Genomic DNA, 25752 nt, shown 5'->3' on the forward strand with positions numbered 1-25752 from the left:
TGTCCAGAGAGGTAAATGGAGGTCAGGTTCATGCTCAGAGTGGTGGAAGAAAGGTAAAGTGGTGGAGGAATGAAGGGCTGCGAAAAAGGCAGTGTGCCTTTATTTGGATGTGAAAGCAGCTGAGCAATTAGCAGCTGTGTCCTGAGAGAGCGCTTTATTAAGATGACCTTCAACTGTGATGGAAGGGAGGCAAGGAAGGAGAGACAGAGGGAAGGGGGCTGGGGCTGAGCAAGAGAAAGTCAGATGAAACTGTGTCACTCAGGAATATAAATTGAAATGGTGGCGTGTGTATTTTGTGCAACAAATGACTGTGATGAGTTACAGTAGCTGTTTGAGCCTTTGGACACGAGCACTAGGGAAAGCCAATATAATCGATTAATGGATCATTAACATTTCTGGTGCTAGTGATTGAAAATTGCTTGTTGATTAATCTTGTCTTGAAACAACTGAGACAACATGGATTGCACGACTTGGCTGCAATCCGCAGGCGCAGTATAGCAACTAGTATGCGAAAACCAGTTCGAGTTGAATTGTATCCATTTAGACTTAGTTGTCTTACTTTGCTCCATACCACAACTGCATGCAAACAGGAGCTCAGAACAGTCTGTTTTTTAAATAACAGATTAATTAATAATTGTACCCATCATGGATCAAGGTAATTGTGTCAGTTGCTCTTCCCTCTATCTTTTTTTATGTTTTTAACTCAATCTCCTCACTAAATTAAAAAGTCCACTTTTTATTTTGCCAAACTTTGAACATAAAAAGTATTCCTACCTGAGCTATGAAAGTAACTGAACAAAGGCCCACTTAATTTAGATATAAAAATGTATATTTCACTCTGTGAAAGGACTAAATTGCAGAAGAGATAAAAAGAAGAACTTTATTTGCCAAAGAGCTACATTCCCTGCCTTTAGGTGACACGATTTATGATCATAATTTGCATTACAAGGACGATGAGTTGAGTAGATTTAATATTACCTGGGAACGGGCGACGGCAGTCATAAAGTGTTACAATGGATTTAAAACAGTGCGGTGTATATAAATAAATAAATATCAAAGTGGACATAATATAATATTATACACGGGCTTTCAAGTCAGGGCACTTTGCATTTCTGAGTTAATTAATAGATTGGATCAGAGCAAGTTTAATCAAATATAATTGAATAAGAGCACAGTAAAAACAGGCCAGACGTTAAAAGGAGACATGGGGAGGAAATGATAGCATGTCCACTTTTCAAATTAATTGAATTTCAGTACTTTTGAACTTGGTCCAAGCCGAGATAATTAATTTACATGCTATCCAAAAGTACTAAAACAAGATGATATCCCACAGTGTGCACAAATACACTCAGACAAGCATGTAAAGAAAAAACCAACACCAATGAAAGAATATTCAAAATAACTGTTTTCTGCTCCTCTAGCTCTTTTCACTACACTTTTTTTTGTCTCACATTGCACGTATCATATTGCATTATATTATAACATGAATAATTTCAGAGCCGTTTCTTATTGCATTAAAAAATGACTTCTTTATAATTTATCACAGACAGAAAAAATCTTTGTTATATAGTGACAAGCATGCTAATTAATAAAACTAGAAGGAACATTGAGAGTAGTCGCACTAATTTGGAACATACTAATATTAATAGAATAATTTATGGTGCAGTATAAATAAATTAATAGAGTAATTCGTTTGAAAAAGGAATGCCTTCCGTTCAATTTAAGACAAAAAATAATGCCTGCCTCTTAGACAAGGACATTAATAAGTGCTCTATCACCAGAACAGAAAAGGAAGCGACAAACTAAACATGCACTGCTCACTTTTAAAAGACATCAATATTTCAGCTCCTTCATAAAAATTTGATGAGCAACGCTTGTATTTCTTGCCTTGTTATTTTCATGTGCTGTTTAAGGACTTTTGATTGGTACATTTGTGCAGAATTTGCAAAAGGCATTTTATATATATTTTTTTGTTTTTTGTTTTTACTTGTCAATGAGAAACCTCTGATACAAAAATAGATATAGCTGTATGAAGAAGAAGAGCAAAAGTTTTTTTTAAAAATGAGAAAGAGACACAGGCAGAAGTGGTCTGGGTCATTAACATCCTTATTATTCCTCATTAAAATACACCGCTCACAAAGACATTCTGCTGTGTGTGTGCGTGTGTGTGTGCGCGGGCATGTGTGTGTGTGCGCACAAGTGACCAGGCATGTGCATGCTTTCGGTGTTCCTGATGTGCACATGTGCGTCAATATCCAAAAGTGACAAAAAAGAACAATATAATTGGAGAAATGTACGCAGTAATAATAGGTATTCAGAAAATGATAATTCATATTAAACAGGGTGCACAAAGTCAGCCTCATTTGCATGTTTTAGATTATATGCATTTCAAAAGTAATTTCCACGGGGCATATGAATGACATTAATTCCCGGGCGGGTTCTGCTATAGACCTCAAACTATCAAACACTCAAACATTTAAGAGATGAAAAAAAAGATGGCGCTTGAGCCTGGGCGAGGGGACATTTCAAGGTTAACGTGATTTATTAATTTTTATTTATTTATTTTTAACCTTGAGCTTGCTTTATTTAAAGTTAGTGCACGGCTAATTTGGAGAGTTTAGGTATTTGTTCAGTTGTATATGTGTGAGTGTGCTTTCCGGTCCCAGTCTGAGAAAGACACTTCTCTTCCTATTCAGCACCATTTCTTCAGCAATAAGCCTGAATGGCTGTGAGTCACAGTGAGTCATGTGCCTGTGTCAGCTCCAGAGCCAGACAAGCAGAATCCAGCAAAGACAAGACTCCAGTCGCCCACCAGAAGTGACCCGAACACAGCGAGGGGAAAGGAAAAGTGATGAAAAAGGATGTGGTGAGCGTGGGGAGGGGGGAGGATTGTGGACGAGCGGGAAGAGCGGGAGACAGAGGGTTCCCTCTCCTCGCCTGCCTGGGCCGAGAGGAAGACCCTGGGGCAGGAAACGGCCTGGATGAATGGATGATTCCAGTGGAAAACTCTGGATGCCACGGACAACATTCTTGTCTCTTTGGGAGTCTGGTCTGAAGCCGGATGACAACACTCGCTGGTTACGTGCGTCCATCATATTGACGCGTGGAGCATGTCAAGCTTAATGCTATGTGAAAGTGGAGAGCTGTGCATATGTGCCTATTGTTTGTGGCTTGTCTTTGTCTGTAAACAGAGCTGCTACTGCGAGCCGCTTAGCATGTCATTATCCCATTAAGAATTGATGCTTTCTGTACAAAGGCTTCAAACTGTTTTGTTTGCCAGTGTGTGATGTTCTACAAACATAACAACCACTAAGCACACATATGCTTGAGTGCTCCTCACACACACGCATGTGTAAAAAAAAAAGGAAATTATATATATATTTTTTTTTTTTTAACAGACTCACTGGTGGAGTACATTAGTTATTTGAGTAGGAAGAGATGATCATTCACACAAAATATAGCCATCGATTCATGGGGGAGCTGGAGCCTATCCCAGCTGACTTTGGGCGAGTGGTAGTTTACACCCTAGACTGGTCCCCAGCCAATACACAGTTGAATATGTCTGGACTTGCAAGAGGGTGTAAAGCATGAAACAACAATCAAGTCCTGGTATCGTGACAAGGTGCTTGATAAGCGTCCCCTCATATTGTTCTTATGCCGTCCCCTATGCTGCCACTAGGGGCAACATCTGGGAACTGGTAGGGCTCCAATGCTGTTAGCATTATAGTCTTTCATGGCAATAGAATCGCTTATGCGCATTTACCACCATTCGTAGCTGTAGGTGATTTTATGGAATGTGACTTCAGAGAGTACAAAACGGGAAGGTGGAGGGCAAGAGAACAGATCTTAGGGTCAGTGAAGGAGGGATAATGTGAGCCTGGGAAACATGTTTGTTTCCTCACTTTTTCTCTTTCATATTGTTCCCAGCCAGTCAAAGCCGATCTGTTCATCTGACACACAAGGGGAGGACGTAAAGAGGATTAACGTGTGTAAGACACAAGTCATTACACACACACAGACACACACACACACATAACTGCATTCACAGTCAAAGCTTTAACATGACTTGAGGCAGCCATGTGGCGTATGTATTGAATAAGATGCGTCCATCTTCGCCAAATGACCAAAGGGGTGAGGGGGTCGCAAGCAGTCCACTCTACTTCATCGATACGCTGCTCCTCGGCCTATTCAGCGGCAAAGAGCTTTCCTACAGCTTCAACTCTCCACGCTCGATCGATGTTATGAGCAATGCGGACAAACTGCTGCTAAACAGCCGGCCGTCGCCACGAAGGCCCGCCGCTGCACTGGCTCCCCCTGGGTTAGATCGTTCCCCTAATGGAGGTCTCTGCTGGGGCCCCCAATGGCCCCTAACCACCAAACAGGCCCCGAGGACTGCCTTCCCCATTCTCTTTTCAATCTCTTTCACAGTCATCCCTCCATTGTTTCTCCATCCACACAATTGTATTGACCTCAGCATCTATGGGCCGCTGACGCTTCCTCATTTGCGTTTGTCAAAAACACGGAGGACCCTCAGAACTCCACCAGGTTGGCTGTTGAACAACTAAGTCAAATGTGGTCCAAAAGTATAGAATACAGTATAGTAGAAGTATAGTATAGTTTATAGTATAAGAATTCAGAACAAAGCAGTTCTGCATCTCTCTCACCTACAAGTCCAAATTTGCATGTTAGGGTTCTAATTGAGAGGTTAAGCCATTTAGAAAATTGCAATGATGAAAGAAACGTATCGCCAAAAGCAGTACACATGAATAGTATGGTTTTCTAAACGTTTTATTGTTTCTAATTGATAATAAAAGATTTTATTTTGCATGTGCATGACAATTAATCACACTGAAATGGTAAAGGGGGAGTAACAATAAAAAAAAAAAAAACACTGTAATATTTGTTTGTGTCATTATGACTTGGTGATAAATAGATATACATATACAATAAATCTGTGACAGAGAAAAATCAGTTGTCTGTGGCCCCATCTTGTGCCTCTAATTACAAGAAACTACTGCACCCGAGGAAAAACAACCGATCAGAGAGAGAAGGTGTGACTTATGAGGTGTCAATCATTTTCCCGGCACACTCATCGTGGGCAGACCCTCGCGGCCTCGCGCAGACTTGTTATTTTGTTACTCCAGAAAAGCACCTCATTCGTAATGAAGTGTTTCTATAACATCAAATGTTATAGGTTGGAAGTTTTATTTTTTGCGGGGTTGCGAGGGTGTATCCGCGATGAGTGTGCGACAAAATGATTGTAACCTTATGAGTCATGTCCTCTGTCTCTGATTGGTTGTTTTTCTTCATGTGGGGTGGTTTATTGAATATCAAACTAGTAGGACAAGATGGGGCCCGAGAAGGCTGATTTTTTCAAAGATCATACTAATTATGTTCTTCTTTCACGTCGTAAAGACTGTTGTAACAAATATGACAAAAAAGTGTGTGTGTTTGTCTTTTTCAACATCTGCACAGCATTTTAAAGTTTTAGGATTGCAAAAGTCACATTCATTTAATTCCCATTATTTCGCTGTATTGGAAATGTGAATCAATCGGTCGAACAACCTTGGAGAACTGCTTTCCTTTCTCAACTCGAGAGGGTCCACATATTTTAAGACAGCCCGCATGCTGGCTGAAAATGTCTCTCAGGTATTTAAAGGGTAGAACCTCTTGATAGGATCCCGTACCACAACACTCCTGATTAGTCACTCTCCTCGCCTCTGCATTTGTCTTATTTAATAACCGTGAAAGTAGCGAGAGGAAGAAAATAAAAAAACGCAATGGAAAGAACTGTCGCAGTTGTCATTTCCAATTGTTTACCTTCTTCACTGCAAATTGATTTTTACATCTCCTCTTACTGGAATCTCTATGCACTGGACCGCCAGAACTGTCTGGCTTTGGCCTCAGCTGCCAAGCCCGTCCTCCAGGCTTTATGAGCGAGCTCTGGGGAGGACATTTCAGCCTTTCAACTCACAAGTCATTCCAATGATACAATACTGCTTTTGTCCTGACCACCTTTGTTGTTTTTCTTTCTCTCTCTTCCAACCACCGCTTGCCTTCTTTTCTTTATGTCACTCGCTTTCATATCCTTCCATAAACTGAGCCTACTTTGCTGTCTGCGAGCAGACGAGGTGGACTTCACAGATCAGAGGTGCCGTAGGACACACACATACTGAAAGACTATCTGACAGTGGAGCTTCAAGTACAGGCTAGGGTTACATTGTGGTGGTTGGGCGGTGCGCTGTGGTTCGGTTCCTCCTTGGTTCTGGTAGCACTGAGGTTTGCCTGCAGGGACCTCCAGTGAGTCAGGCAACAGGCCTGAGCTAAACTAAGGCCACGGCCAGGAATAGTCGGCAGTGCACGGGGCAGCGCTAATGGTGTGTTTGTAAGGGTGAAGCCAAACAAACAAGGTGAGGTTTGAATTGAAGGAGGGAAGGGTGGGCACACACACACACACACACACACACACACGCACACACACACACACACACGCACACACACACACGCACACACACACATAGGACGAAATATACCTGTGGTGAGGGAGGTGCACCATGTACAGTATATCTGGTACAGGGTCACACCATCAGCCGAAGCCCAAACGCTCTTCCGTGTGTGTGTGTGTGTGTGTGTGTGCGCACGCACATATCTGTATGCTCATATCAGCTAAAGTTTTCTCATCATATTCACACTAATGAGAAAAAACAGCCAGAAAACCTCATCCGTAATTATTCCGTCAGGAGCAAGATTTCAACAGGACCATCATACATAAAGAAATACATCCTCTTGCAAACAAACACACACACACACACACAGTACAAGTGTGTACAGCAACCTGACAGCTGAAAAATCTGAATGTTGAAACTTGTGTGTACAGGAGCATGTGAGAGTGAAATGGAGCCTTATTATGTTGATAATATTTGTGTGTGTGAGAGTGAGTTTGTGTCTGTTTGTGTGTGGACAAGTGGTAAACAATCATTTACCGCATTTACCTCGCAATTAAAGCCTTCTCAACCTCGCCTACACAAAGTGCTTGAACTCACTCCAACCACTTGTAGTGACAAATCCAAATGGAGCTTTGCCACACAAAATTGATGCCTTACTATGTTAATCTTTGTGCAAATGTACGGTATATGTCTATGTGTGTGTGTCAGACACAGAGATAATTGAGCACCCATTAGGTCAATATTTTTGCGAAACTGCCGTCTTTGTCACACACTGACTATTCTGCACTTAAAAGCGTATTTAATTCAACCAGCCTCCACACAAACTATTTGAAAAGCAAAGATATGTGACAAAATCAGGCAATCATTTTGTCGGCATAGAAGCGACTGGCTGGGCAAAGCGTCGCAACAAAACACACACACGCACACATACATGCTGCCTGCCCAGTGATTGTGGTGGTGCAGCACATCTGGTAACATCTGGATGTATTTTAGAAGTGTTTACATTTCCAAAATGCTGAAAAAGTAGAGCAAAAGAGAAAACTAAGAAAAATACTCCAGGTACCAAAAGAATATTGAAGAAAGCAACTCGTCCCAGATGGGGAGTGTTTCCAACCTACCACAGTAGACGTATACACAGTGTTGCAACTATTTGTTAGGCTCTCGGGCCAACAATAACTGACATTTGTGGTGCGGTAATTGGCAAACTACAGCCTCCTTTTTTGGGACTTTTGTCCCATCAAGCTTCTCTTACCTTAAAACAGACGCACGCATTGCCGGTGGACAACCACTCTTACGCACTCAATGCTGCACACAACACAGCAATTCCTGCAGAGGCATACACCCATCCATGCACACACACACACACACACACACACACACACACGAAAACAGCTGCATTTCAATTTTTCTTCCCCTAAATGACGAAAACACAAAAACAGTTGGACTTCATTCAGCCTAATCAAAGCTGACATGGAGTACAGCTCCGTGAGATGATGTCAGCAATGAGGGGAAACACACACACGCGCACGCACACCCGCATGCACACACACGCACACACATGAGCCGTATAGTTAAAGTATGCTGAAGACTTGTGCAAAATGGAGTCTGGAAATCTGAGTTGCTACAAAACATGCTTGAATTCATGCGGCATGACTTTTTGATTGGGGTCCCACACAAAGTGTCCTTGGGATCGTTCTAATCCTCTCAGGTATTCTACTTTCCCATGGCCCACCCTAACCTCCTCTCACTCAACGCACACGTATACACACGTGCGCGCACACACACAGACGCACGCACAAGAGAGATTATTAAAGAAAGGTTTCTGACGGATTTAACATCAGGAATGATTGTTAACTTTTAGCACTAAAAAGACTTGAAGGAAAAAAAGGAAAGAAAATGGCGATCCGGCCAGACGCTTGTATCACATGACAACTGGGCTGCAGCTGCAAGGACCCCTGGGAAAACAGCCCACTGCCATCCCTCAGATCACACCGAGTCGGGAGCCAAGCGGTAATGACGCCATGCTTCTATATCGTATGTCCGTACGAGGCGCAGAGTGGAATCCGTGGAAAAAAAGGTATCACAGTCAAGTGGTAAAATAAAAATAAAAGTTAATCACCGTGAAATAGATTAAACCTATTAAGAGGAACGTATGCTGAAGGTGACAGAAGAAATTAATTTGGCTCAACTATTGAGACCCTTACCTCCACCCCGCTATAGGATTTCTACCAAACTAATTATCACGCTCCACTTTCAGAAATAATAAGGAAAGTGCTTAATAGGTCGGGATTTACCCCTGCATTCATATGTCCATTTACTTTCAAGCCCACACACTCCTTCCTTAATGCAATTTCACATTCACGATTTAAAATAGGGGAAGGAATTATTTTTCAAGTGGTGTCAGGATTAGAACATACAAGCAGCAATATTAAAAGACTGTTAGGTTTGCAGCGAACCCGCCAAGCCTGAGTGGCTTAAGCGAAGGTAAAGATGTTAAATAATGTTTTTGTCACACTTGAGGACAAAGGAGAAAATTACAATGAAAGCGCAGCTATCTGATTAATCTCCCCTCGCTGTATATTAATTTTCTCCCCTCTCTGATTTATGCTGCTTGGGATTTAAATTTTTAAGCAGAGCACAGATAGGAGAAAGCTCTACCAAGCCAGCAACTCATGTCTGTTTATTTAGTCAGCCATTTGCTCCAATTAGAACAACATCAAAATGCAACTATTGTTTCATCTCAAGCATTATTTCAAATGATTTTTTTGTGTTTTTCACTAGCTTACACACCACTCATTTGCATTGTAGCGCCCAGGGCAATGAAGCGAGTCTAAAGTGTAAAATGCAGGTTAGGCCAATTTTGTTCATTATCAGTGTGATAAAAGTAGAGTCATAAAGCAGAATAAATAAATAAGGAGGCTGACCAAGCCCTTAAGACGGAGTTTATGTTTTATTATGTTTTTCATCACTTATTTATGCAATTTAATTAATCATATACTGTTGGAGATCTTTCAGTGAACAACATATCTTGTATTTTTTCACACATTTCTTTTAAGATGCACGCCTCTGTTATTTGTCTCTGTTATAATGTGTAATTATTGTGCATCGTGGCTATGTTCTGGCTCTTGCCTGGCCAAATCCCAAGGAATCAAGCGCAAAGACCAAAAGAATAATTGTTAGACATCAGCTGCTGAGCTCAGAATGAAGTTGTCATTAACTTACACAATTAAGTCATCCCACGGAACAACTTAAGTCATGAGCGTTAGACTGCACACTTATTGTACACTTATGTCTAGCAACAAGTCTCAGACCTCACCAATGTAGTTATATTTTATGAGTCATTTTTATTACTTATTTTGTTTGACCAAACTTCATTCATTTTATGCACTGCAACTCAACAAACTATCTTCTTGGATATCCAGTATAAAGTATTTGGATATCAATGATGACAATTTTCCATGTGACTTTCGTATAGGTAGGGGAGAAAATGGGAAGATGACCTCAGATTTGCTTTCCAATTTATGAAATAATTAGCTACTAAAATAGCTTCAAATTCCCAGCAGTGACACGACTGAAATTTTTAAATAACACACAACTTCAAACACAAGAATGATCATGTATGAAATAAAATGTGATGACTAAATGAGCACATGGATGAGCCTCTCTCCTTCACTGGTCAGTTGTTCCACTGTTAAACAGATGAGGCATACTTTCACACTTTTTCCAAAACTTTTTAACGGTGGCTTCTTGGCCTCTGCAGTCATGTCAGCAGAGCGTCTATTAAAACCGCATGTGGGCCCGGCCCGCCGACACACGCATGCACGCACACCCTCTGGTTTTCAACGCTGAACTTCTAACCTCTTCCTACACCGCGACATCTGGGGCTCGGCGGTAAAATGTCCCTAACGTTCCCGCATAGACATCGTCTAAGTAGATAAAAATACGGAGGTTGGCTTCGGTGATCTAGATTTGATTAGCTATCTCCTTATAGTGACCAATAGCGATTGGCTAATAAGGCAGCGATAAACTCCAAACGTCCATACGGCCAAAAAGTGAGAGCCAAGATCCCTGTGTGATAATTTGAGCCTAATTCATCGGCTTTTCAATATGCACATGGCAGACTGTTTCAATTAGAATATGCACAGACTCACACGTAACTCTAGCGAAGGCTTTAAATAAGCAGAGATAGACATCAAAGATCTGATTTTAGCCTGCCAACCGCACAAACACATGTAAAATAAGACACAGTGGCACATTATTTAAATAAAGCCCGCCCTGTCACCCGCTGATGTGTATCTGGACAAGTCAGCCTGAGATAAAGTCACTCGACAACTACAGCAATCGATGGAAGTAATTTATTTACCTCGCTGGGCAATATCTGCTCTGTCTTCAGAAAGCAGAGAAAAGGGAGATGTGGCAAGCGTGTGTGAGTGGTGTGTAAATTAATCTAGCAGCAGCCACATCCAGAGCCACGCATAAGTCCATAAAACAAGCAGAGGTTAAAGCAGCTCACATTATACACACACACAGCAGGCAAAGGTCCAACACCAAAACCACTTCTCCTAGAAACACAAGAGACATGAAACGTCATCTCGCTTCCATTACTATGATGTGCCATCCCTGGATACTACTAAAACATGTGATAAAAAAAAAAATTAAAAAAAACAAAGTTAAGAGTTCTTTATTTCTCCTTCTTTCCATTCAAAAGCAACACGGTGGAGTGAGACCCGTCCACGGCCCTTAACTTTAACTCAATGAAATAAAAGGCACTTAACTAAGCCTCAATGGTGTGCAGCACACACATGCACATTCGCACTTATCCCCCACCTCCTCAGATGCTCATGCATATGCATTTTCATTGTGATTTATGCACCCTGGCGGGGGTGTGGGCCTATCTGAGCGAAGGGCCAACATACAGGTCAGCTCATTTGTAAATCAGTTGCCTATTTATGGATGTGTTTGGAGTGTTTCTGTGTAATGTAAGTGCACGTTTGTGTGCATGTTTGTGCCTATAAATTTGTGCTTATTGGAAGAGGTCAGTGTTCTAAACAGACTCCTAATTACAGTGGCAACTTCAATCTCTATATTTATTGACGTCGTTAAACTTCTTAGCGCTGTGTAAATCACAAGAGTCCTGGAGGATCTATATGTGTGTGTGTGTGTGTGTGTGTGTGTGTGTGTGTGTGCGTGTGTGTGCGTGTGTGTGCGTGTGTGTGTGTTCTGATGAGCCCTTACTACTTCTGCCAACCGGTGGTCTAACCCAGCACTTTGAAGCAGGAAGTTGCCTCACTTTCTGACCTCTCGGATCATTCCCAGGAAAAAAAGCCTATATAAACATGTCTTCCTATCAGCAATAGACCCGATCTCGTGCATTGGATAATGGGAAAAAGTGTGACAAAAAGTACACCCAAAGGCGTGTTAGGGTGAAATGTCCATTACCGTGAGCTTCCCTTTTGTGAACATTCAGTGCTTGTTGCTCCACCTCCTCCCACCTCCTCTCTACAACAGATTTTGGGCTAATAGGGCAGCTGCTGGTCCCCCTTCAACCCCTCCCCTAAAACCTTGCTAGGCTACTCCCTGCAATCCTTCCACCCCAGCTCCCTTCCAAAAAAAAAAAAAAAAAAAAAAAAAAAAAGCCCAGGAGGACGCCTATTGTTTTCAAAATGTTATTGATGCGCCTGTGAATGGAAACGTTGAAACTGTTGCTGATGAAAAAGTTTTTCTGTCCAGTGTTTTCCCAGAGCTACCAGATAAATTCCCAACTTTTCCAAGATCATCCAAACGGTTTAAAAGGTTAGTAATGCCTATATAATAATGATCATATACGTACTGTATAACAGGAAACCCACCAACTGCCACGAAGGTTCAACTATTAATACAAGGGAAAACAATTCTTAGAACTTTGTATTTGGGTTTGTTTGTCCATTTGTTAGTTAGTTAGCAGGCTATTTCCTGGTTAATGGACGATGAAGAACAGACAAAGGGACACAATATGATTCTGGAGTTTGGATGGACACAATGGTACATATTGACTCACATGGTAAAAAAAATAAAAATAATTATGTAGATCAGATCCAGATCATGACCAAAATTAATTGATACATAATTGGTTGTCAAAATGTAATTAGTTGTTTCTTCATGCACCATTCCTTTACAAACGTTTGTGGACATTGGTTTTGTATTGTGTAAACTTGCTGTGTCCTATTAATCAATGCTTTAGAAGTCATACTGACTGCTCTGAAAGGGGCATTATAAAACAAAGCTGGTGGTGATGTAAGATTTTTGCTCAGTGTTGTATAGTATATCCTACAAACAAAGCCAGAATGCCATCAGTCACTTTATACTCTCTATTGCTAATTCATTGATGCAGAGTTTCCCAAAATTATTCCTCACTCTGTCCTAACCTTACTAAAATACATATATATTGCATTGCTATAAAATATACATATTCTGTACAAAAACAAACTAAATAAAAAAACAGAAGACAACTAATGTGAATCAAAATTTCCCTTGGAGAGAAATTGTGTGGCAACTAAAGATCGTTAAATATCCTACGACAGCGTTTTTCTCTGCCGCAATGATGCTCAACGCATTTTGGGTTCTGAATGGCTGCCTTAATGTGACAATGTGAGCTGTTGCATAGCACTCAAACATCATCCAGATAAAAACAAACACGTCAATCTATAGAGGCATGTGTCAGTGAGCTCATCAAGATAGGCTATGACGCCCAATCACACACTCATTTGATGGGCAGTGTTTGTTTGTGCTTGTACATGTGTGTTTAGGGTGCTCATGTGTGTAACAGGGAGCCAAAGTGTGGTAGCCCCCCCGCACACACATACACACACACTCACACGTACATGGAAAAGCCTCATAAAGACGCTTACTTACTCACACGGTTCCCTATAAAAAAAAAAAAAAGTCCCTCCACTTCATTAGGAAAGTAAACACAAGTGCTGTCTGAAGTGGCTAATTAGAGACTAATTACTCCCTGCTCGTTACTAATGCAAATTAGATTACGCTGCTTAACTTCCTCGTGTCCACAACGCTGCTGTTAATTGAGGTCTTTTGAAATTAAATTACCCACTAATTAGCATATCAAAACCATTCATTTTGCGCAACAAGGAGTGGAGCGAGAAAGGGGGGTGAAAAACAACAACAAATGCCAAGTTTTCTTAATGAGTTCTGCTAATTGAATATGTATGATCAATCCAGAGGGCTGTGCTTGGAATACCTATTCGTTTGATGCGCACGCGTGTGTTTGGGTACGTGTGTGCGTGTCCGTGTGTCGCCAAATGGAAACAGCATGTATCATAAGAGCAGCATATAATTAAAGCAACCAAACACTTTGTCAGTCAGTTAGTGGCAGACGCCGCTGAAGCAAGGATGAGATGGATGTTCATCTCTTGAGAGGTGAAAGAGAGGAACCTTGAGAAGGTACGTGTGTGTGTGTGTATTCGTGCAAGTGTGAGCAGGGGTAGTGTTTGTCCAGGCATAAGATGTCTTTGAAGTAAAGAACTTGCAGCTCTTGTAAAGGCCCCTGACCCCCTGCCAGCACTTTCTCCGCATTTAACTGGCCCCTTTTCACCTCCTTTACAATACCTATGCAACTACACACACACACACAAACACATAAACACACGCACAGTCACATTTTATGGCCACTAGCAGGTGAACAGCGCAATCTTTCAGCCAAGCTGGATCAGATTTTCCCCTTTCCTCTCACTGAATAGACGATTTAAAGTTTACGGATTAGAAACGGTGAGTAAGTTTGCCTGCTTCTGAATAAGCGAGAGCACACACGCACCCGCACGCATAGTGAAGCCAGCGGCTATAAACTACGTTAATCTAAAGATCCATCTCAGCCTTGTAATGTAAAACCAGCAGAAATAAAGTCATTCTGCACAAGTCCCTTTCCTATAACTGCCTCTGCAATCAAGGTGCATAAAGGGCCCCAATCACGTGTCCCTATGAAAGTTTCATCTTTCTCACTTCTCATCCCTTTAGCCTGTAATGATGAATGAAAAAAGAAAGAATGGTAAAAGTGAGAGGTAGGCACATACAAAAATAATATGATAATTAGATGTAAAGATGTTAGGATTCCTCTAACGGGATGCACAGATGTTACAAAACAATATTTACCCTAATTGCTACAATTATCATATTAACCAGTTAGAATTTGACTATGTTGATTAAAAAATTGATTATTCGTCTGTTTCTTTTCAGAGTTTCTTCTTAATCAAAATCTAACATCCTTGAAAAATTAATTTGAAGTCATTTCTTATCAGTTAATTAAATCTGGTTGGGTCTTTTTTTTTTTCTTTTCCTTTTCGGTGCGGCATGATTAGAACGGTTCTGTTCTCCTCTGTTCAGACAGCATGACGTTAGAGGGGGAACTTTTCACTGTCTCATCAAACATTCATCAGCACAAGAATAGTACTTCTTTGAAGGGCCCGCCGCCAATGTCTTTTCTTTCTCCCCTCTTGCGAACCTCCGCCGTACTGATAAATTGTGTTACACCCAATAGATCTTTCTTTCTCGTTAACACATTCTCATTAACGGACAGAGAAAGCAAAACGAGAGGGGGGAGGGGAAGAGAAAAGGGGGAGATGAGAGGTGTCAGAGGAGGGAACGAGAGGAGGAGGAAAACAGGGAGGGAATAAATGGGAGCCAACAGCAGCGATAAAGTCACGGTTTAGCATACAATAGGTTAAGGCGTAGTAATCGATAGATTGATTAATATTAATTGATTGTGTGGAATTGAAGAAAAACGAGTCCAGTACACTTCAGATTGTTCAGATTATCCTTTCCCACTGAAATAATAAAAGATAATAATTGATGAAGTGATCATTATTGTCCCCCTAATCGAGCAAGGACGTTTTGTAAAGTATGCAATAAACTAGTACGCTGAGTTAATATGAGGATCAAGTCACGTGCGCTATTGCCTGCGTTTGTAATTGTTTAGTCGAAAAGTGAACACGAGAAGTAATAAAAATACATTTCCTTGACATAGATTTCACTTTATACCCTGCTAGAGTTACTCATCAGAGGGTGACTTCACCTGAGAAAACTAGTTTTCTATTTCTAGAGGAATACTAATTATAAAATCTCTGCCCCTGGCAAAGGAAAGCCCCTCTTGGAGAGAGAGAGAGAGAAAGAGAGCGAGAGAAGTCCATTCAGTGCCATCAGACGAAGATAAGTTCTCTCTCTACTTGAGCGATCAGCAGAGCAGAACCGAACAGATACAGCGCACTCGGCTCATCTGTCCATCCGGCCTCCTCGGGGAGGCGAGGAAAGATTGGGAAGAGGAGGAGGAGGAGGAGGAGGAGGGTGGTGGGCATGAGGAGAATAAGAGAGAAAAATCAGTCGGAAAGAGAGGAGGATGGACTAGTTCTGTGATTGGATCATCAATGGAATTAATATTAGAATTTAGCGATATTTCAAGATCAACCAATCAATGCGCTCCCTCATCAGCCAGTCAGCCCCCATTAAAGCTCCAGGGCGGAGTTGTTCGTACTTCCATCTTCCCCCGCTTCTTCCTCTCTTTACTCCAGCTGTCCTCCATCTTTCTCCGGGGGAGATGGGAGAATTCTTAAAGCCACAATTACTGCACACAACTATCAATTTCCCCTTCAATTAACTCTGTGGGAGGGGGAGTGGGGGCAGGGGAAGAGACATTCAAATTTGGGGGATAGAGAGCTACATGGGCCCACCCCTCCCCTTCTCGGCATTTTCCCCTCCAGCGTGGAGTTGCGTTTAGGCAGCGAATTACACCTCAACAAGACCAGCTTGACCCTTTCAGTAAAGGTCAAGCTGCACAGTACAGCCCATGTGACCTGCTTTATTACATTAGTCGAAAATAGACCTCCTGTACCACAAATAAACACTGCATAACACGGACCCTTCGCAACGGAGTGATCGAGCGCGGAGTGGGGAAAAAAGCAAAACAGAAATGAGAGAAAGAGGGCCTGTCAGTTGTGTGATGTTTCTTCTTCTATCAAGTCTGCACCCCACAATAAGACACTAATGTTTTTTAGTTTCATTCCGTCTGCCCACTCTGCGGGCAATCTGATGACAAACCCCTGCTGGACACCAAAAAGCCTGTCGCTCAGCCTCCTGTCCCATCTGTCCTCGTTCTTACACTGTAGTCTCCTCCCTGCTGTTTCTGTTGACGACTCTCCGGGCCTGATCAACTGTTTCTAAGTGACCTTTAGACAATACAAAACTGCAGCAGCACATGTTGCAGATTAGGACTACAGGTCGCATGCGGCAGCTCTGACCTTCACTAGCCAACTGGTGCCTTTCAACACGGCTTTCCTCTTTTACTTACTGACGAAAAACTTAATAGGAGGAGTAATGCAAATGTACGCCACCTAATTTATTTCAGGGACGAGCGGGTGTAGTGACAACATCTTCATTCAGCCAGCAGTGTATTCAGACCACCAAACACAATCTGTGAGCTTACACGGCAGCCAAATGAGAAATGTGTGTTAACCCACAGCGGCTGAGCATGAAAATATTGAGTTAACAAATGGGACTGGAATACATCAGAAATGTCTCCATTTTCAATGGTTCGGTTGTATTGTGTTGAATCTGCTGAATGGTCTGATTGATTGACCTTGAGGCACATTCCTGTCAAATCACTGCTAGAGAATTAAATGACTTGCTATTGAACGAGTGCGACGAGAGGTTGCAAATGTTGGAAGTAAACTGTGATGACAGCCGGGATGTAATGAAGAGGCTGAGAGGGAACGCAGAGCCGCCATAATTAGAGACAACAGGCTCGACAGCGAGACTCAGAGTGAGCTTGAGACAGAACAAGAGGTGAGAAGAAGAGGAAGAAAAAGAAAAAGAAAAGAAAAAGAGAAGTGGAACTTCTTCAACATGGAGGCGGCCTATCAGAACTCGGGCACCTAAAACAACACTACAGGGAAACAAAGCCCATTAAGAGCTACGTTACACATAAAGGATTGTTAATTGTTAGGATTAAAATTAAATGCATAAAGGATTGCTTGTTTGATTAGCACAACTAAGAAGAACAACACATATGGGCTGAAATAAATCAACTTTTTGATTACAAGATAAGATTAGAATAGTCGCCTCAAATTTTGAAAAAAAAGAAGAGGTTTCTTTTTAGAATGAGTGCGATTCTGTTGCAACAAAGCAATAAATCATAACTGAAACGGATTATTCTATATGATAATGAATTCATGAATTCAATTTCTTGAGAGAATAATAATGCACAATGTTGACAATATAAAAATAAAAATCTTACACTTCATTTGCTTCTACTTCTTAATTGCCTTTATCTTTTTTCTTTTATTTCTTTTTTTTTACGTAGCCCTCCTATCGCATCCCCGTCCCCGCAAGTCTTCAAAGCCTAACAACACAAACACACACACACACACACAAATAGCCTAACAACACCGGCACACACACAGATGGCCTTTCCTCCTTAGGAACATGAGAGCTGTCTGTAATTCACAGGCTGGCAAAGCCACGCTGGACGGCAATCTTGATCTGGTGGGATTAGGATACTTTTATTTCCCCGAGAGCCAAGGAGGAGGAAGAGGTGAGGAAGGGCCAAGTCGGAGGCAGGTGTGTATGTGTTTAAATCCGTGTACAAATGTCAGAAAATGACCGGTGACAACAGCAACATACACCCATGTGCTTCCCAGCCACTACATTAGGTACACCATCACAATATCACAAGATATGATCAAAAATTCAGCCTGTAAAAAGATAATAATGTCACATTTTTAAAAAAAATGAAATTATTTCATGATCTTGTCCTTTTGTGTAGCTAATCTGAATTCAATTTATCGCAGAAAAAAAAATACAACTGCTACAGCTCTAGCATTGACGGTTGCAAAGGGGTACCTAATGAAGTGGCCAGTCCATTCACACGTTCATAATCAAGTGGCTCAGAAACGAGGCTCATCCCTCCCCGCCGTGATGGAAGAGGGGACAAGAGGGCAAGGAAGGTGGAGGAAGGGTGTTAGGGAGGAGGGGATTACACAATTATTCAGATAACAGCTGGGAATAATCTAGTGGCAGATGTCTCTCGGCCAACAATGCCCACCGCACACAGACGCGCATGTGTAAGCACATGCACACCAAGACCAGTTTCAATGCCCGGCAAAGGAGCACAAAGTGGGGGGAAAAAAAAAAATCAGCCTCCGATGGGTCGACACGAAAGCTCTCAATCCTCCCCCTTGGAAAGAAACTCTTAAACCACATCTGTAACCCTGATGAAATCATTTTTAAAAATAATATCAAACTATCTCCTCACAATGATGAACTACCCTAAAGAATATATACAAGTTGGGAAAACTGATGACCTGTTTGCTTTTTCTTTTCGTCACAGCCGCTTGAAAAACAGAACCTAAAACCAGAGGAATTTAGTCCCGGGCGGAGAGAGAGGTGGAGGGTCACGCGGTGATTGACAGCTAATTGGATGTGCACGTACACACACACACACACACACACACACAATAAGTGTATGCACAGAGCAACAGCATCCCCTCGACTCCTGATAGTGGCTCTAGTAGCACCCCACTATGGAGGCTGTACCCCTACTGGGTAAACCCTGCGCAGTGTCTGCCCCCCGTGCACAAAGCAGGAGTTTAAAAAAAAAAAACAACAACAAAAAAACAACTATAGCCTTTTACCATTTTTTGTTCTGGAGAAGATAAACAAACTATTTAGAAAAAGAAAATCAGAGTTCTTAAGCACTGGTCTCTTCTAATTTCCCCTGTGAGGTTACATGCGGCACGAGGAAGGAAAAGGGCGGTCCGGCCGGGTGTCAAAAGCTCCGTCAATCCGTCAAGCTGGGCCGCCTATTGTGATTTAGTCGAATACTGGCTAACAGCTCATCCTGTCAGGGGATTGATCATCCCGCACGGCGCCTCACATGCTAATAGCTTAAGGCATCCCGTGTCCCCCCGGAACTAATACCACAAATACTAATACCATAAAAGAGCTCCAGCAACACTTTCGCCTGCGTTCGCCAACATCGCGATACTTGACGGATTAGAAGACATAATGAGATGCATTTAAATGGTTATTAGCTCCCTGGTCCACCATGACGTGGCACACAGGCTAAAACTGTACAGTACGCTCGTGCCAAATTTTGATGCACGCCAAGCAACTACAAATGCAGCAAATCCAATTAACAGTCAAATCAAATGAGAGAAGACAAAATAATAGTATGTTTAAAAGTCTCAATGAGGCTAACTTTGCGAAGAATGTTGTCAATCTGAGCACTCGAGTGAAAGCATTTGCTCATCCCTGCAGCGGCACGGTGGACAAGCGAGCACACGAGAGGCCCGTAGCACGTCTCTCCAGTCAGACGATTTATGAACGCACGCCTCAGCGTCGCCATAATGCCACGAGACGCGCACTTCGCAGCTGTCACCTACCCTTCACTACCATCCTTTTCAATACACATTAAAGCGACGGCGCACAAAGTTGAGTCACATTGTTGTTCCGAGCGAAGCTTTCCACTGATCTGCTCCCTCGCTCCTCCGCTCGATTGACGGCCACCCTGTCAGTCTGTCGCAGCGCTTTCGAAAACGCCAACAGCTCTCTGATGAAGCGCTTACAAAAAGGTCAGAGGGGTGGAGGCGAGGGGAGCCGACTATAGGGATAGGAAGGGGAGGAAAGAGAGTCGGGACGGAGTGACGGAAAATCCATAACACAAATAAAGCTGTCAGCGGCAATGCGGAGTTAGCACGAGACTGGACGACCAATGAGTGATTGTTCATCAAGATGCTCCATTTGAAACACATGCTGTAAACATGAGTGCATGTTAGTTTCTCGTCATCAGCGCATCAGTTTTTCTCCAAACGGCCTTTTGGTCACTGAAGACTTACGTACAAGGTGAAGCTTGTTCACCATCTCATGCACCATTGTCTCTATATGTTAATGTCCTTATAATTACAGTATGTGTCCACATGTAGCATAGTCTTTTCTGCCTGATTTGTTGTTATTGTGCCTTCTCCAGATGAGCTGAGAAGGAGCACGAAGCATCCAGTGTGCTTCTGACCTCGTGATCCTTTCCGACTCCTTCTCTCTGTCGTCGAAACTTGAAAAGCGCCGCCACCTCCTTACTTTCCGATCTGCTCTCATTCCTCCAGACTTCACACTGACAGCACCCCCACCACCACCAAACACACACACTCAAGCGTGCCCCACCCCTTCAGCTCTCGCTCTTTGCTCCAACCATGGCCTCAGGTGGCAAACGCACCCTGGAGAGGCTGATCTAATGCTTCCTCAGCTGTAATGACCCACGCCTCAAGAACTCTTGGACGCTCCTACCAGCCTTTTCACTCGTATGTTCTATCTTCCGTTCTGTCTCTCACTTCCCTTTTCAACACCCCCGTCCCACCACCCCTCCCCACCCCACCCCTACTCCCCCACCGACACCCGCTCATAGGAAACAGTCCCTTCCGCTTCAAACTGTTGGGTCACTCCCTCCCACATCCATCAGCTGTTAATGGGATGGTGTTCTGCGGAACAACTGAAAAAGACTCAAAATGGGCCTGGCCAACATAAAATTAGGATATGTCGCGTGTCGGACACTTGCATCGAAAATCGCTGAGTCATCTTATCAAGGAGTTAAAAAAAAAAAGAAAAAATCAAGAATAAGGTTTGCGGCCTTGACAGCTCCTTTTAAAGACAAAAGGTAACAAAAGCGAACACACACCTCGCTCACAGGTGGCCAACATCTATTTAAGATATGTCTCAGGGCATCTTTCATGCCTTCATACTCCTCCTCTTCCTCGCCCTGCTCTCCTGCAACATTACAGTACAACGCTTGCCTCCTGACCCCTCAGGAAAACACATCTCATCTTTGAAAAATGTGCAGGGATTTATTAAACGTGTGCGCTCACACACACACACACACACTGAGCCCTCTACTTCTCCTAAATAACAAGCTCAATTTGAACCACATGTATAATCAGGACTCAGTCAAAAGCAATGTGGCGGCAGTTTCACCATGCCGTCAATCACTCGAATACACTACCAGAACATATTCCCACTTGCTGCACTTCGACTAATTTGTTAATTATATTTCATTAATAATTTTAGTGAGCCAACACATTTTATTACTGAAAAAAATGACACTTTTCACACGAAGTGAAATTAAATGTATTTTTTGAACAATATTAACAAAATCATTCTTGTTGAATCTTTTACCACCAATGGTTTAATGCAGTGCATTAATGTTAATTTCAATGGCGACATTTAAAGTGATTAAATATTTTTCCCTGCCTGCATGTAATTTTTTTTTTCTGGTTCTCCAACCTCAATGAAAATTTTTACATTTCAGTTTTTATTGCAGCTAAGTGGCACCATAGAAGAAAAAGCTGCCAGTATCTCCTGCTGGTCAAAGCCCACATGTTTACTATAGCAAAGGCATATATGGGCACTCTTCAACATCACTTTGCATCCAAAAGCCCACTCAGACTTGTGGGCTGGGGTTAGCAGCATATTACGGACACAGCCGACGCACAGGGCATTTAAAACTTCAAATAGTGTCCATTTTCACTGGAGCAGCACAGGTGAATTGAAAAAAAAGCACTTTCGTACATACTCCTCATTGTACACATACTATCAGCAGCCCTTCTGATGGAGGTGAGAGGACCCTCTGAGTGAGTTTATGGACTAAAACAATCATGCCGGCATGGCTTTTAATTCGGCTGAAGGTTTTTTGGGGTTTTTTTTTGTAAGCATATAAGATTTATTGCAATTTTTACCCATGTATAGACCATTTCACATGCACGCAGAGTCACACGCACACAATGCCTGGATGTCAGAAACACACACTTATACACACTTAACTGCCCGTTGGAAAGTCTCGGACTGATAGCGGTCCGTCCCAGCATCACACGACAAACAAAACGTGACACGGAAAAGACACAGCTGTCGGGATAGATGAGACGAGAAGGGAAAATAAAAGAGAAAACAACAAAAGCGTGGAGGCAACCGTGAAGAAAAAAAAAGTGTTGATTGTGAGGCAAATGCACAATAGTGGACAAGGGCAAGAGAAAGAAAGCCTCACACACAAAGTTTTTTCCGACTTCAAATTTAACTTATACTTGGCTTTTGTTTCGATGTCTTTGAATTTCCATCAAAAGACACGAATAACATCTTAACATATTAACCATGATATAGTTGATAAATGGAGTTTGACTCGATGCAAAAAAAAGCGTGGAAAAAGCAACTAAATGTATTTTTTTTTTAGATGTGACTGATGGTCCTAGAAAATACAGACTTCAGAATCCACATTATAAATCAATACATTTTTTTTGCAGAAAAAAAAACATTCAAGGGGAGTCTTACATACGCTCTTGTGATAAAATGAGGATATTCCTGTCATTTCTTTTCAAATTGCTGAATTTGAACACAGTCACTTCTTTTCTGTCAGTTCATTCAAAGTAACATCATTAACATTCTTATTTCACTTTCAAGACTTTTACAGGAGGCCTATTTGCATTTGACAGCAAACGTGTGTGCATTTCTTCCCCTCTTTTCAATCTACATGAAATTCCAATTTGACGGTAGGCAGTCGCCACCAAGTACCTGTCTGACACCACAAATGTGACAAGGTCATAAAGCATGATTGAGAGCTTTTGCATCTTTTGTTAAAGTGCAATTAAGAGAGTGTCACGGTGAAGGAAAAAAAAAGAAAAGCCAGCGAGGAAGATGGAGAGTAAACAAAACAGAAGGAAAAATTGGAGAGATGGATGACACAGTAAATAAAACTAATTATGACAAATGTCTCTCAGCCCATCAATCAAGTGGAAATGATGCTGGTGTCAGGTTGACCATTGACACAAAACAAGTGACTGCAATTAATTGTTGTATTAATTATCGCCCCTTTGTGTCCACATACATGTGTCATAATAACTCTTTTTAAAGATTCACATGGAAAATGTACCTTTCGGATGTCAGGAGGAGGTTGCCAAGTTGTTACATGCAGTTAAAAATGTACATTCAACTGCACCCTTAAAAGGAATCTTTTTGTATTATTATTATTTTGGAATATAACTCAAAAAAACTAATAATTTCCTGAAATTGTGGAATGCATTTTTAATTGTTATTTTGCATTCAAGAAAACATTGTTCCTTTTTAAGTAGGTCCAACATGTTAGAATACACCATGCAGCGGAATTGATTCAACTTTAACGGTGCGGATGCCACTTTCGTCCATGTTGAGGCATTTAGTTTTTGCTGTCAAATCGTGCAAAATTGCACAAAATCATAAGAAACCCAGCGAGGTCACAGACGGCGGTTAAAATTTCACAAAGTCAAAACGGGTTTGAAAAGAAGGTATTGTTCCCTGACCTTTTCACTAGAGCTTTCTTTTTTCTTCTTCTTTCTTTTTAACACAATGAGTTTATTATCAACAGCGAGGGGCTCATTAAAAAAAACCGTTGTGATACAAAGATTAAACAAAATTTAAATAATAACTAACTTTAAAAGGGGAGGACTTTTAAGCTCATGTGTTGTAAAATTACCACCACATAACTTCACGTCGGCGTTTATGGTCAAAAGACGTGTGGGGATTCATTAAGGGGGAAGTTACAATTTGCTTGTAAATAAATGACAAAAGTTACTTGAGCGCTGGGAGATTTAATACTAACAGAAAAAGGTCACCCCAAAGCATACAAATACGTATATAGAAAGAACTTTTGGAGGAAAAAAAATACAAAAAGAGTTTTTTTTTAAATATAAATAAACGTCTTCATGCGAAGCAGCTGGGTGACGTTTTGGATTTACCATTGTAGTACAAAGTAAAAAGTTGACTTTTAGGGTGCATTTTGGAAAAGTTTGGGGGCAAAAAGTGAGCGTGAAAGAGCACACACACAAGATAGCGCGTACAAGTGGGCACATTGAAGCCAGGAAGAGACACCTTTCCACGTGGTTAGAGGGACTTACAAGTTAGAAAACCAGGAGGAAAGTGGGGAAAAGTCGTGTGTTCTCGCAGCGCGGACAAGACAATACAATAGACAGTGTGAGCGTGTGTGTGCGTGCGTGTGTGCGTGCGTGCGTGCGCGCTGTGCATGAACCTGTTCTCTTGTGTTGGGAAGAAGTCAACTTTCACGCCAGCGGTTTGGAGCATGTGGGCAGCCCGGCTCCGGCTCCGACTCCTCTCGGCCCCCCGCGCGTCCACTCGCTCTCTCGGCGACAAAAACGCCACACACGCCGGTGGGGGAGAGGGACACACACACACACACACGCACACGCGCGCGCGCGGGGCCGGGGGGCGCGGGGGGGGGGGGTGTATGGACTTGAAAAAATAAAAATAAAAATAAAAAAGATGCAAAAAATAAAGGAGAGTGGAAGAGGAGCGAAGAGGGAAAAAGCCTGATCGGGAGTTAGTCCTCTCCTTGTTCGCTTCTTTTGTGCGCCTCTGGAGTCAAGTCACAACAATTGCGGCGCTCAAAGTGTGCCGATCGTGCGCAACTTCTGCTTTGCTCGCCTGAGTGTCGCCTCTCCCGCGATCTCGTTAAAAAAAAAAAAAAAAAAAAAAAAGCTTCTCTCGTTTGTCTTTTTTGCTTCTTTTTTTTCCGCGCCACAAACTTGGTCCGCCGCCGCTCCGCTCTTTTTTGCCATCCACTCTGACGCTCCCTCGCTGGAAATCAGCCTTGAAACACCAGGGCAGCGTGCGTGCGTGCGTGCGTGTACCGCGTGTGTGTGCGTGTGTGTGCGCGCGTGTGTGTGCGTTCTGCAAGGGGACAGTTTGTGCGCTACCGTAATGCCTCTAAAGCAGGTGCGCCTTTTCAAAGCTCCACTACAATAGGAAAACAGCGCCCCTCTCTCTCCTTTTCCCCTCACGTCGGATGATTTGATTTCTCTTTGGGGAACTTTATAGTACACTTGCGTGTTCTCCAGTTCAGCATTTACTTGTGCTTCGTGTTTTGAGTGATTCTTATTGCATTCTTCATCCCTAATATAACAAAAGGACAGATGGTGTTTTCATTGACTCTTTTTTTCATGCAAGTGGTTAGTCAAAAGTCTCTACTTGGTTGAAACATCCATCCATCCATCCATTTTCTGAGCCGCTTCTCCTCACTAGGGTCGCGGGGTGGTTGAAACAAAGCACATTAAATAACAACGAATGTCAGAGAATGATCAACTGACTAACTAAGAAAAGATTCTAAAAGTTGCCTGCAACCACTATCGGTTAGAATAGCATATCTGCTCTTACAGCTCTGAGGTTGCAGGTTCAAACCTCAACTGTGGCCTTTCTATCTCAAAAGTTTGCATTTATCCCCGTGTTTACATAGTTTCCCCCA

The 25752-nt window shown here is 42.2% G+C and overlaps 1 protein-coding gene across 4 annotated transcripts in view; it reads right to left on the minus strand.

The window, feature by feature from the left end:
* foxp4 (forkhead box P4) overlaps positions 1-25083 on the minus strand; it is a 101607-nt gene extending 76524 nt beyond the window's left edge. For 3 of the 4 annotated variants that reach the window (XM_061687460.1, XM_061687462.1, XM_061687458.1), the window contains exon 1: positions 24523-25083. The gene's annotated coding sequence lies outside the window, so the exon portion shown is untranslated. Of the gene's footprint in view, positions 1-20493; positions 20650-24522 lie in introns of those variants that run through there. The other variant, XM_061687459.1, reaches the window with a different exon arrangement.
* Positions 25084-25752: the final 669 nt, after the last annotated feature.

This window comes from Phycodurus eques, chromosome 10 (genome assembly GCF_024500275.1).
Source record: "Phycodurus eques isolate BA_2022a chromosome 10, UOR_Pequ_1.1, whole genome shotgun sequence".
In the NCBI taxonomy this organism is placed as follows: Eukaryota; Metazoa; Chordata; class Actinopteri; order Syngnathiformes; family Syngnathidae; genus Phycodurus; species Phycodurus eques.